At 39.3% G+C, this 13,361-nt stretch overlaps 1 protein-coding gene across 3 annotated transcripts in view; it reads left to right on the plus strand.

Annotated features, from left to right (window-relative positions):
* The first annotated feature begins 7,525 nt into the window (after positions 1-7,525).
* The window catches only part of znf385b (zinc finger protein 385B), a 57,313-nt gene continuing 51,477 nt past the window's right edge, over positions 7,526-13,361 (plus strand). The window contains exon 1 of one of the 3 annotated variants that reach the window (XM_037789981.1): positions 7,526-7,802. The gene's annotated coding sequence lies outside the window, so the exon portion shown is untranslated. The remainder of the gene's footprint in view (positions 7,803-13,361) is intronic. The other 2 variants (XM_037789979.1, XM_037789980.1) reach the window with 2 other exon arrangements.

Here is a 13,361-nt window from a genome sequence, read left to right on the forward strand (position 1 = left end):
AGTGATTGTATGATAATATTACACACGTGAAGAAGTTACAGTCATAATCCAGGCTAAAAACAACACAGTTCAAACTGACAAATGCAGGATGCACAGCTGGATTCATGATGTGGGTGTTAACCGCTTTAAATTATATTTTTTATATTTATTTTTTTACTTGCTCTTGAGTCCGTTTATATATCTAGAAGATTATATCAGACTTAGTCTGATAATTGTCGCATTCACACATCGGGAGTTTTTTCTTTTGCCAGCTGTTCTTCCTGCATTTGGCAGCTTCAACTGTGTTACCTTTAGCCTGGATTAAGTGTTTAACATCTTCATAATTGTCTAACATTATAGTTTGCTCTTCCTTTGTAAAATGTGCCGCTCTGCCTTTTTGTCTGCAGTCTTTGGACTAGTCCATGTCTGTGATTGGTCATATGCAAACACCACGCCTTTCATGTGAACGCGCTCGTAGCCAGACTGAGAAACCCTGGGTTGATTTACCGAGTTGATAACCACCGTCATAGGACCGCTTAGCGGGATCTTAGTTGTTAGGGTTAGTGAAGCCAGATAACGAGAAGATACCCTGGGTATGTTGGACTCGCTTCGTAGTACAGGCCTCTGGTGAACCAGCTGAGACCGTAGTGTGAGACGACACGGAGAGGCGACCGTTCGTTCTAAACAACAAAGGCCCCCGAAGAGGTTAACGTAGATGTTGCAATAGCATTAGTTACTCCTCTATATCTTAACATAAGTAATAGTTGTTTGCCGCTGTATTAATGCTCTGAATATCGTATAGAGCACCTTTAAGAAGCATTTCTGACTGACGCGCTACTCGGGAAGAGGATCACAAAGTTTGCACTAAACTGGAATCTATCGGTTATTACATTTTGCGTGTCCACTGGTCTTCATCATTTTGTGTGTTTGTACTGGTTTTACTGGAGAGTTTCAGCACACACTCACACACACTCACACTCTATCTCTCTCTGTATCCCTGTACACCCTTGATGTGATGTTCAAGGTGAGGAGTGTGTGTAAGTGGGTCGTTGCAGTGCAGGACTGTGATTGGCTGGATCTCCTGAGGAGCAGAGGAACCGGATTGGTTTGCTGCAGCAGCAAATGGAGGAACAGATCCACAGGGACCTGAGAGCTGCAAGGAACTCTGGGAAACCACAGCAAGGCCCTGAGAGAGAGAGAGAGCGAGAGAGGAGGGTGGAGGTGAGAGCTGTGGAGGATCATTGAGAAGATGGTCTCCATCTTATAAATTCTAATATGGACGTAAAATATGTCAGACTCGATCTTTACGAAGTGTACGAAATTATACAAGATATGTGGAGTATTTTCAGTTGAGTCTGGGTTTGAATAGTTCACTCAGTGTAAACGTCATATAGCTTTAATGTGATTTTGTTTGGCCACTTGGGGGCAGCGGAAATGAGCTACGAACACAACACTGACATATTATCACCTTATCCAGTTCATATGTTGAACGTATTAGCAAACACTTACACTCAGTTGCAGTTTGTGTCCACCTGATGAATGGAAGTCCAATATTCACTCTCTTTTAGCTCTGGTTTTGGACTCTACCAACTCCTCTGGGAAATATGTCTTTGGCTGCTAAAAGCTCCACTATGTTCACCGGCTACTTGCTAAATATGTTGTTTGCCATTTGGTGATGGGTACAGTAGTATTAGTGTACAGTGGGTTTTTAGAGCTTTATGCAAAAAGAAAAAGCTGTGAGAGCGTTGAGAAAGAACCGAAACAGTGAATCTGCTGGCTGTAAAAACAAAAACAAATGCTGAAAGATGCTAAAATGCTTCGTATAGCTGAGGGTAAATACAGTTGGGTGATAATTGTCAGCGGATTAATCACTATGGGCAACACCTTTCACATACAAATAAAAAAATACATCTAACAAACTCGAGGCTTTCATCCAGGAGACCGCTGTTCGTGTCCCGTGCATCACGTTACAATCAGCTGTTCGTTTGTGTCGCATGTTCACAACTTTCAGTTTCATTTTCACTGTACAAACATAGTTTTAAGCGCAACCATGTAGTACTTTCCTAAACCTTACTACAGCTAGTGGTTTTGTTGCCTGAACCTAAGCCAGTGTTTTTTTTTTAATTCACAACATTAAGCATGTGTTTACCGTGACCAAAAAGTGACACCGAGTTGTCTGACAAAGCGTCATTATATGATGAGTTTGGATGAGAACGTGTTGGTATTCACCCTCTGTCTGATATGCTCCGTTTTAGCGCCTGTCTCTTTAATACCCCGTCCCGAAAAAGCCCATTTTTCTTTGATTGGCTTACAAGAAAAATGATTGCACACCTTTGCAAAGGTATTTTTCAAGCTGTGGGCGGTATATTCTAATGAACCTGCATGTGACATAGGAAGTAGAGCCAAATCTGAATGGCTTGTCGAATCACATGTTTTCTGATAGGCAGCCCACAAAAAACTGAGTGGGATGTCTTATTTCACAGTTTCTGTTTTGGTAGGCACTCCAGATACCTAAATGTATGTGCACAAGCACTGAAGCAGTGAGTTCTTCATGATATGTCCCCTTTAAAACCACTTTAAATAAACTTATAGTAACTTAACAACCCTTGAAAACCACTTCCAGTGGTTTAACTTCTCACCTTGCTGCAGTGATGTACAGCCAGGTGTACAGGACTCTGTGACATCACTGGTGGGTGTGTTTACAGGTGCAACAAAACACTCTTCTGACCACACCCAGAGGTGAAACGGGCTTGAGGCTGTCAGCCGGAGAGGGCAGCAAAACACTGTTTTTCCACCTGGTGTTAAGTTACTCTTTATGTGGGAATTTAAAGGATGAGGCGATGCGATATTCTATTTTTCTGCCCTTGTCAACAAATCCCACAAAAAGACCAAAACCTGCCCTGTGTGTTAGTCCGTGTCTCAATACTCTGACTTCTTTACCCTGTCGTTGGCTCCCAGATGACGTAAATCTTTGAAAACTGCTCAAAAATATGTTTCATATCTAAAAAGGATTCAGTAATTTCCTAAAACAGCTGATCACTGTAGCTTTTAGCAAACGTTCAAACAGAAGGTTGTAGTGCATTTGTTGGGGACTATTTTCAGTGGTGGATTAATACACATTTAGTGAGTATGGCAGGAAACATGTCACCCAGTGCAACAGTGTGTCTCCCTGATGTGTTTTTAATAGTTTTGTACAACAATGGAGGTACAGATGAATAAGATATATCATACTTTGGATACACAGACGACACTTGTTGGTAGATTGACAATTTTTGTTGTTTTGTTGTTCTTTTCGTGACGTTTGTTGGCAGTAAGACATACAGACATAGCCCTACAGAATATCAACAGACTTATCTTTAAGAGAGCTGGTTCAGCTCCAGGACTTTCCCATAATGCTTTGGGTTTGTTGGGAGGTTGACAACATTTCTGAGCTCCAGAGAGACAGACAGGTAGATGTGTCTTTCTCAGAGCAGTAGTGTGGAATCTCTCAGCTCTCTGACATCATATTGTCTGTCTGTCTGTCTGTCTGTCTGTCTGCTAATACGAAACTATTCAACATCAGTCAAAGATAAGGCAGCAAAGAACAGAAGTAAATACAATATTTATCTATCATAAAGTATCATGTAAGGAACTATTTTAAGTGGTGTTCGTTCATTAATAATACTGCAATTTACATGCTTTCTTTTATTAGACTACCATTAATTCTGTTGTCTGAAAGCCCGATAACTAGTTATATAATGTGTTATTTGCCAGATTGTTATTAATATATAAATGCAAGAAATCATACATTTACATTTTTTTAAGAACCTCTGACATGAAAAAAGGAACAATATCAAGAAAATGTTTTGCCAAAATGGTTTCATAGGGCCCAAAAAATATCGATGAGCTGCAAAAATCTAACAAACTGTATCTGATATTAGTTACATGTCAATCTTCATTCATTAATGATATCTTTTATTTGAATTGAATTGAATAATCAACTGTTATTAGGCCATTAAATAGGCGTTATTAGTCGCTATAAGCACCATACATGTGGGTCATTAGGGGCCTATTACGCCTACTATGTTGTGAAAGTGAAACTTAAAAGCAACACGTTCTAACATGTTGTAAAACTGAATGAAACGTCACGTTTTGAACACAAACAAAAAGCAACTTTAGGTTTAGGCAATAAAACTACAACTTCTTTAAGTTTAGAGAAAAATATAGTGTTTTGCGTTAGAACAACTACGAACACAAAGACAACTACACATTGTTGGTTTCACACGGGATGCAAACTCCTGGGTCAAAGTCCTGCTTTTTGACACCTTATGAAGTGTTGCACTGTCTATAGTACAGCACCTGACTTCTGCTGCTGCTCCTGTCATAATTACTACAGTCGCTAGAGATCGCTGTTGTGTTCTCTTATACCTTTTTTCGTGGTCCACCATGTGAGTAGATGATAAAACCTACTAGTGGGTGTAGTAGGCCCCTATTGACCCACATCTATGGGGCTTAGAGCAACTGATGATGCCTTTTTCATAGCCTGAGAACAGTCTAATCGGCTGACATTTTAGAGGATTATTTTGTACTTTTTACTTCATTATTTGACAGCTTTGCTTACTAGTTACTTTGTAGATTGGGATTATTAATACTAAATATAAATCAAGTAATAAATAAGGACCTACAGAACACTTTAGGCTACACTTATATACGACTGGGTAGCTTCATCTACAGACGTAGGCAAAGTTGTTGGTAATGTTCCGTTAAAGAGAGAAAAAACCCACAATGGTCACTGAAATAACTTGAAACTGCCAAAAGTAATAATAAATAAAAATTCACTGAAAATTAACTAATGAAAATCAGATATTGTTTTTGAATTATGGTTCAGCAGAATCATTTAAAAAAACAAACTAATGAAACTGGCCTAGACAAAAATGATGGTAACATTAACTTAATATTTTGTTGCACAACCTTTTGAGGCAATCACTGCAATCAAGTGATTTCTGTAACTCTCAATGAGACTTCTGCACCTGTTGACAGGTATGTTGGCCCACTCCTCGTGAGCAAACTGCTCCAGCTGTCTCAGGTTTGAAGGGTGCCTTCTCCAGACAGCATGTTTCAGCTCCTTCCACAGATGTTCAATAGGATTTAGATCCGGGCTCATAGAAGGCCACTTCAGAATAGTCCAATATTTTGTTCTTAGTCATTCTTGGGTGTTTTTAGCTGTGTTCTGGGTCATTATCCTGTTTGAGGACCCATGACCTGCAACTGAGACCAAGCTTTCTGACACTGGGCAGCACATTTCGCTCCAGAATGCCTTGATAGTCTTGAGATTTCATTGCACCCTGCACAGATTCAAGACACCCTGTGCCAGATGCAACAAAGCAGCCCCATAACATAACCGAGCCTCCTCCATGTTTCACATTAGGTACAGTGTTCTTTTCTTTGGATGCTTCATTTTTGCGTCTGTGAACATAGAGCTGATGTGACTTGCCAAAAAGCTCCAGTTTTGTCTCATCTGTCCAAAGGACATTCTCCCAGAAGCTTTGTGGCTTGTCAATATGCATTTTGGCAAATTCCAGTCTCGCTTTTTTATGATTTGGTGTCCTCCTCGGTTGTCTTCCATTAAGTCCACTTTGGCTCAAACAGTGACGGATGGTGCGATCTGACACTGATGTACCTTGACCTTGGAGTTCACCTCTAATCTCTTTGGAAGTTGTTCTGGGCTCTTTGGTTACCATTCGTATTATCCGTCTCTTCAATATGTCATCAATTTTCCTCTTGCGGCCACGTCCAGGGAGGTTGGCTACAGTCCCATGGACCTTAAACTTCTGAATAATATGTGCAGCTGTAGTCACAGGAACGTCAAGCTGCTTGGAGATGGTCTTATAGCCTTTACCTTTAACATGAAGGTCTATAATGTTCTTTCTGATCTCCTGAGACAACTCTCTCCTTAGCTTTCTGTGGTCCATGTTCAGTGTGGTACACACCATGACACCAAACAGCACAGTGACTACTTTTCACCCTTTAAATAGGCAGACTGACTGATTACAAGTTTGAAGACACCTGTGATGCTAATTACAGGACACACCTTAGTTTAATATGTCCCTATGGTCACATTATTTTCAATCTTTTCTAGGGCTACCATCATTTTTGTCCTGGCCAGTTTCATCAGTTTGTTTTTTAAAATGATTCTGTTGAACCACAATTCAAAAGCAACAGCTGATTTTCATTAGTTCATTTTCAGTAAATTTGTATTTATTATTACTTTTGTCAGTTTCAAGTTATTTCAGTGACTATTGTGGGTTTTTCTCTCTTTAACGGAACGTTACCAACAACTTTGCCTACGTCTGTAGATGAAGCTACCCAGTCGTATATAAGTGTAGCCTAAAGTGTTCAGAGGCTTCAAGTCCTGCAGTTTCAGCTCTGGCTGGAGGAAAACTGCGAAATGATCCTTTTAACCTGACACCTCCGGACGGACGTCATGAACAGGTGTGTTGACAGTAAATACAGAGAGAGAGAGAGATAGAAGGTAAGAGAGGTAGAAAATACTGAACTCTGCTGAGAAAACAATGTCTGTGTTGCAGCCAGTATTTACAGTTTTAAAATAGATTTTATCCGCTTTTCTTGCCAACAATAAAACCTGGAAGCAAGTCAACCAGAACCTGCTGCTGAACACACACAAACACACACACACACACACACACACACACACACACACACACACACACACAGGTTAGGAGCTGGTTTCAGATCTTTTTTTTTCCTTTTAAAATTCATCCAATTTATTTTTATTGGATGCAATTTAATCCCCCTTTCTCTCTCTCTCTCTCTCTCTCTCTCTCTCTCTCTCTCTCTCTCTCTCTCTCTCACTCTCTCACTCTCTCACTCTCTCTGTGTGTGTGTCTCTCTCTCTCTCTCAATTCAATTCAATTTCAATTCAATTTGCTTTATTGGCATGACTGTAGTTGAACAATATTGCCAAAGCGTCAATTCAATGATTAATAAAAATAAAAAAATAAAAAAATAAAAACAAAAACATACATATATACATATATACAATTCATTTAGCAAATTACAATATATAGATATTTAAAAAGAACATGCATGTAAATGGAAGAAAACAATAAAGAAGTAATTAATGTTTGTTGTGTCAATAAAACAAACAAATAAATTAAAAAAAAAACAATTAATAACAATATATTGCAATATCAAAGGTAAATGTAAAAAAACAACAAAAAAAACATGAAGTAGAGGAGTAAATAAAAGGCAGAGTGCGAGTTATATCTATTATGTGTTGTTGTTGTGGTTGTCTCTTAGGCTGTGACATGCACTGACATATCCTGCAGCTTCTATGCTGATGACACTATTATCTCCAAGTACATGTTGTATTTTATTTTAGTCAGAGAGGGAATCAAAATCTTGGAGTTTACATTTAATTTTTGTAAAGAAGTTTTTCCTAATTTCTTCATATGTGCTACATTGTAGAAGGAAATGTTGCTCTGCTCTCTCTCTCTCTCTCTCTCTCTCTCTCTCTCTCTCTCTCTCTCTCTCTTTATCTCTCTCTCTCTATGTGACGCATGCGCAGTCCCACCGCTCTGCTCGGTGCAGAGCGCGCGGCTCTCCGCTGCTCAGACAGAGTTGATGATCAGTGTGTATCAGTGGATACCTGATGGATGGATGGATGCACCAGCGATGATGGCCTGATCAATCAGAACCCCGCGCGCACTCCCACCTGTTCAGTATTGATGAGTGATCATTGATCAGCTGCTGATATTGTGTGCCTGAGTGTAGTTCAGAGCTTCATACCAGGACTCCACTTTCTTCATCCATCACCTCCTCCGGTAAGTCACCTTCCTCCTCTTCTTCTGTCTCTTTCCCTCCTTTTTGATCTATCCTTCTCCTACTCCTCTTCTTCTTTCTTTCTTTCTTTCAGGTTTTCTCTGTTAGTTGAAGGTTATAGCAGCAGAGGCTTTAAACAGACTGGAGTCCGGATCACTTTCAGGCTACATCTGTCCGGACCACTTTTTAAATATCCCTTTTCTGTCTGTCTTTTTAAATAATTTTATAAGACATATTTGTCTGCGTTTTGTAGCTTATGGCTCTGTTTGAATTTCTTAGTTAAAAAATACATGTAATATAATTGTTCTTATGAGCTGATTTGTGCAGATTTTGAGTAAAAAGTAGGCAGTAATAATAATAATAATAATAATAATACATTTTATTTGTATAGCGCTTTTCTAAAACTCAAAGACACTTTACATAGATAAAAAGATCATAAAACAAGGACATCATAAAAAAGATATGAAACACACAGTATTAATTAGACATTAAAAGCAGTTCTAAAAAGGTGAGTTTTGATTTGGGATTTGATTTGTGACAGGTTGGCGCAATAGGCCTTTATATTCTACATCTTTTGAAATGTAGGCTAGTAAAGTGAAAGCAAAAAGTAAAATGGAAATAAAGAACCATGAAATTGTACTTAAAGAGTGACTGAAGAGATATTTTCCTTAGTATAAAAGTAGTATAAATACTCAAGTAAAACGTCCAGTCAAATGGGTAATATATTTCATAAACTGCTTGTGAAGTAACCAGTAACTAACTACAGCTGACATTTAATTGAAAGTTAAAGTAGGTTAAAGTAAAAAGAAATAGGGAAATAATCAAGTACACCTAAAATTTTGCTTAAACAGTAAATATTATAGTAAAATGATGAATACTCCTGCAGTAATGTGTAAAGTATTCACTATAGTGGATTTGGTTGAAGTGGAGCTAACTTACTTTTTTATTCACTCTTGAGTAGTTAAATCTATAATAATGCTTCATGTTTTATAAGCTGACTACATGTTTTAAATGTGAAATCCTACTGTGAAAAGTAATCAGGAGTAAAAAAAAAAAATTTAAAAAAGTACTTTTATATTTCCCTCTGAAATGTAGTAGAGCAGAAGTATATATTGTTGTAAAGTACAGTATATTTACCGTCCACCAGTGACAGTTACTACACCGGTCTGTGGTGGATAATAAATAACACTCTGGAAGTGTCCATTCTGCATAATGAGTATTTTACTTTTAATACTTCAGTACATTTTGCTGTTAATACTTATGTACTTTTACTGTGAATGCAGGACTTTACCTATAACGACGTATTTTTTATAGAGCAGTACTTTTACTCAAGTAGAGGATTGTAATTGTGCTTCCACCACGTCATCTTTCAGGTTTACCTCTCCTTGTCTTTCATTATTTTCTGTCTCTGTCATTTATTTTTTACCTACACCATACATGTAGAGCTTCTACGATTTGTTGATTAAAAAAATAGTTTGACATTAGAAATTAATCTGCAATTTTTATAATAAGTTCATCTCTTAGGTAATATTTCAGACAAAAATGCCAAATATTAGATGGTTCCAGGTTCTCAAACGTGATGATCTGCTGCTTCTTCTTGTCTTACATGATGGTAGATTTTATATTTTTGGGTTTTGGAGTGTTGATGGGACATAACCAGAAATAAGATGAGGGCTCTGGAAAATTACAATGAGCATTTTTTCACTGTTTTCTGTTGTTTTATAAACCAAATGATTAATCATTTGAATGAAAAAATAATCTGAAGATCACTCGACCTTCACTACATTTTCTCTTTCACTATACATATTGAGGTGGTTTTTATCCTTGTCCTTGCTTTTAGTCAATTTTATTGATTTGTTTTAATTAAATTAATTGCAGTTGGTACTATAGGGGGCAGCAGGTCAGAAAATGTAATTGTAAATTCAATTTTCATATTTCATTATTTCATTAAAGCAGTTTTCTGTGGCAGACGGTTTTGCTGGTTGGTTTGACCTGCAGTCTTTAATTATTTACAACAAAACACTTTAAAAAACTGTAACTATAACTGATTCCTTTAAAATGAAGGCTGAAGGAGAGGTCAGACAGACAGACAGACGGTATAATCTTGTGTGTATTGAACGTGCTTCATTATTCTAAGATAATCCTTTACAAAGCCCCCCCCCCCCCCCCCCCCCCCCCCCACACACACACACACACACTCACACACACACACACACACACACACACACACACACACACACACACACACACACACACACACACAGACACAATCATCCAGAGTTGTCTTATCGCTCTCTCTTTCTGTCATGGAGATGTTGTTAATTTTCACATAGGTGACAGTATGACAGGCTGTGCTGTGGGTGTGTGTGTGTGTTTGTGTGATAATGACACCTGATCAGCTGAGCTGTAGCTCCCCCTGCAGTTTGGACAGAAACGGACCTGAAGACTAATTTCCCTCCTAAAATACCTCCTCTTCTGCTTCCCTACATTTCCTTTCCTTACCTTCTCCCTTCCTTCCATAACTCTACCTTTCCTCCTTTGCCTCCATCTTTTCTTCCCTGCCTCCATTTTTCCTACTTTTCCCTTTGTGACCTGGAAACTGATTTCAGTGCTGCCATCTCTTAAGCCGTCCCTTATGAAATGAACAAGACCTCCATCCTTTTGTCCTTTCCTTCCTTCCTTCCTTCCTTCCTTCCTAGCAGAAGAGTTTTTCTCTCAGTGTTTTCCCTCCTGCCGCTCTTTGTTTGGATGTTTGGACCTTCTGTCTGTGCGTCTCAGGCCTCTGAGTCTAATTAACACTAATTGACTTAATTAAAGTCTTCTGTTTAAGACAGAAGAGGGAAGCTGACAGTCTGAGGAGTTTAGCGAGAACATATTCACAGTAAGCTCAACATCCAATCAGAAATCAGAACCACAGACAGAGTTGTTGGACCCTAGGTCAACTAGTCATTACTCGATACTAACCCCGCAACTGGAACATATTAACCAACTGTTAGACTGTGTTAACTGGTCTTTATTCAGTATTAACCTGCTGTGTGATTGTACTAACCAGCTGGTAAACTTCACTAACCTGCTGTTAGACTGTACTAATCTGATGTTAGACTGTACTAACTCATTGTTAGACCACGCTAACCAGCTGGTAAACTAGTTAAAGGGTTGACAGGATGCACTAATGAACTGTCAGACTGTATTGTGTGCAGCATTAAGTCCACACTAACAGCCTGTTAGTTTGCATTACCCCGTTGTACAGTAAAGATACATTTATCCTACTGTATCACACTCTCTCTTGTTCGCCTCCACACAAATCAATTTTACCTATTTATAGAACATGACAACATTACTAAACACTGCGTTTGTGTGTGTGCCAGGACTCCAGCAGTGGGCAGATTGAGAAGCAGCATGTTGTTACGTCAGGACAGATCAGTTTGGAAACCTGCAGAGCACACACACGCACACACACACACACACACACACTGTGTACTAAACCTAGCCTTGCTCTGTGTGTGTGCGTGCGTGTGTGTGGACTGACAGCAGGTGTAATGAGCTCATCGTAACCACCTTATTACCGTTCTGTTCAAAGAGCAGAGATGTGAATATTGCATCAATATTTAATTAAGATCCACCTTACATATATATATCATTAATTTGCTTTCTTGCAGACAGTTCCATGAGACGATTGATACCACTCTCATGTCTGTATGTTAAATTTGAAGCTACATCCAGATAAACACTGGAAACAGGGTGAAACCGCTAACCTGGCTCCGTCCAGAGGTAACCAAATCCACTTACCAGCAAAGCTCACCAATTTACACATTTGTTTAATTCGTACAAAAACTGAAGTGTAAAAACCTGTTGCAGTTGTACGAGGTTTATGTGTAGGACTATTTCTTGGCCAGGAGCAGTGGCTCCAGTCTTTATATTAAACTAAGCTTACCATTTCCTGGCTCCAGGTTCTAATCTAACTCTTGGCAAGGAAGCAGAAAAACGTATTTTCCAAAAATGCAGAACTATATCACTTTAAGGAAATCAAATACAAACTTATTCTGAACTCATAAATCAGTGTTTCTGTTGAATCTGGGCTCTAACTGATCACTGCGCACAGTACTTTTGTTGTTGGTGACACACACACACACACACACACACACACACACACACACACACACACAGCTGTGTTTCCCCTTAGAGATGTTTTTCTGTCACTGTAGCAGTAATACTGAGAGTTGCAGTGTGTGGAGTACTGTGTGTGTGTGTGTGTGTGTGTGTGTGTGTGTGTGCGTGTGCGTGTGCGTGTGTGTGTGTGTGTGTGTGTGCGCACGCTTACCTAGCTAGGTGCTGCTTACCCTACAGAGCGCTAACAGCTAGCCATCTCATTAGTCCCATTCTGTCTGCTGTGATTTATGGACCTACCTGTGTATGTGTGTGTGTGTGTGTGAGTGTAGGTGTGTAGGTGTGTAGGTGTGTAGGTGTGCAGGTGTGTGTGTGTCTGCACCTGCTCCCCGTGTTGTCTGAAGAAGTTTTAATTAATTTCCCGTCATGTGACGAAGAGGAAGTGATGACAGTAATGAAATGTGATTGGATGATTATCATCAAAAATGCAATTAGTGGCCTGAAGGCGATCTGAAAGAGAGAGCGAGAGAGAGAGAGAGAGAGAGAGAGAGGTTAGGAAAGAGTGTATAAAAAGAGTGTATAAAGGGAAAGTTGACCGTGTGTGTGTGCATGAGAGAGAAAGTGTGTGTGTGTAAATAGGACGGCAGTGATGAAGTGTTTCCTCGTGACGATTGTCTCTGAGGTTGTTACACACACACACACACATACGCACACACGCTGAGGTTGTGAAGGTCACACTGACACACATACACACACTTACACACTGTGTCATCAGTCGGGAGGCCGCAGGAAGTTGTCAGGAGTTTAACCTCTGCGACAGACAGACCGTCGGACCACATCCTCACTAATCCATCTGAACCGGGTTGTTTGCAGAAAGAGCTCAGTCCACACTGAAACGACCGAAAAAAAGGAAAATAGCAAAACCTCTTCTCCCTTGTCGTCTTTCGGTTAAACGAGAACCGATTTGCTGTCTTGTCAGTTACATCCACTGATTTGGTTGATTGAAGGTCTTTGGCTTTTTAGGGTTTAGATGAGAGCATAAGGCTAATGGTAGTGAGGGTGTAAAGTGCAAAAAATAGATACAAATCGAATGCACGCTCTATTACTTGCAAAATACTGATGAAAGCTCAAAAGGCTTTGAATGGTTCATGTGCCGTCTATTCAATAAGCGACACAATTAAACTGCTGGAAAGTCTGCTTTAATGTGAACACCACTTAAATTAAGAATTCCAATATGTTATCTCCATGGCCTAGGAAAGTTCAATCAATGAGCTACACTCTGTCCATGCCAGAAACCAGAGAAGTAAACTATCAAACTTGTGATGTCATAGGGTATAAAGTGTGGAGCTATGAAGGAGTTATGAAACAGAAAAATGTTCCCATATACTCAGAACATCCCCCTGGGTGCTCTCAGTGTCATCTATAACATCTCTCCCCATTCATTGTCTCTGGAG

Source organism: Sebastes umbrosus, chromosome 13, assembly GCF_015220745.1.
Source record: "Sebastes umbrosus isolate fSebUmb1 chromosome 13, fSebUmb1.pri, whole genome shotgun sequence".
Taxonomy (NCBI): domain Eukaryota; kingdom Metazoa; phylum Chordata; class Actinopteri; order Perciformes; family Sebastidae; genus Sebastes; species Sebastes umbrosus.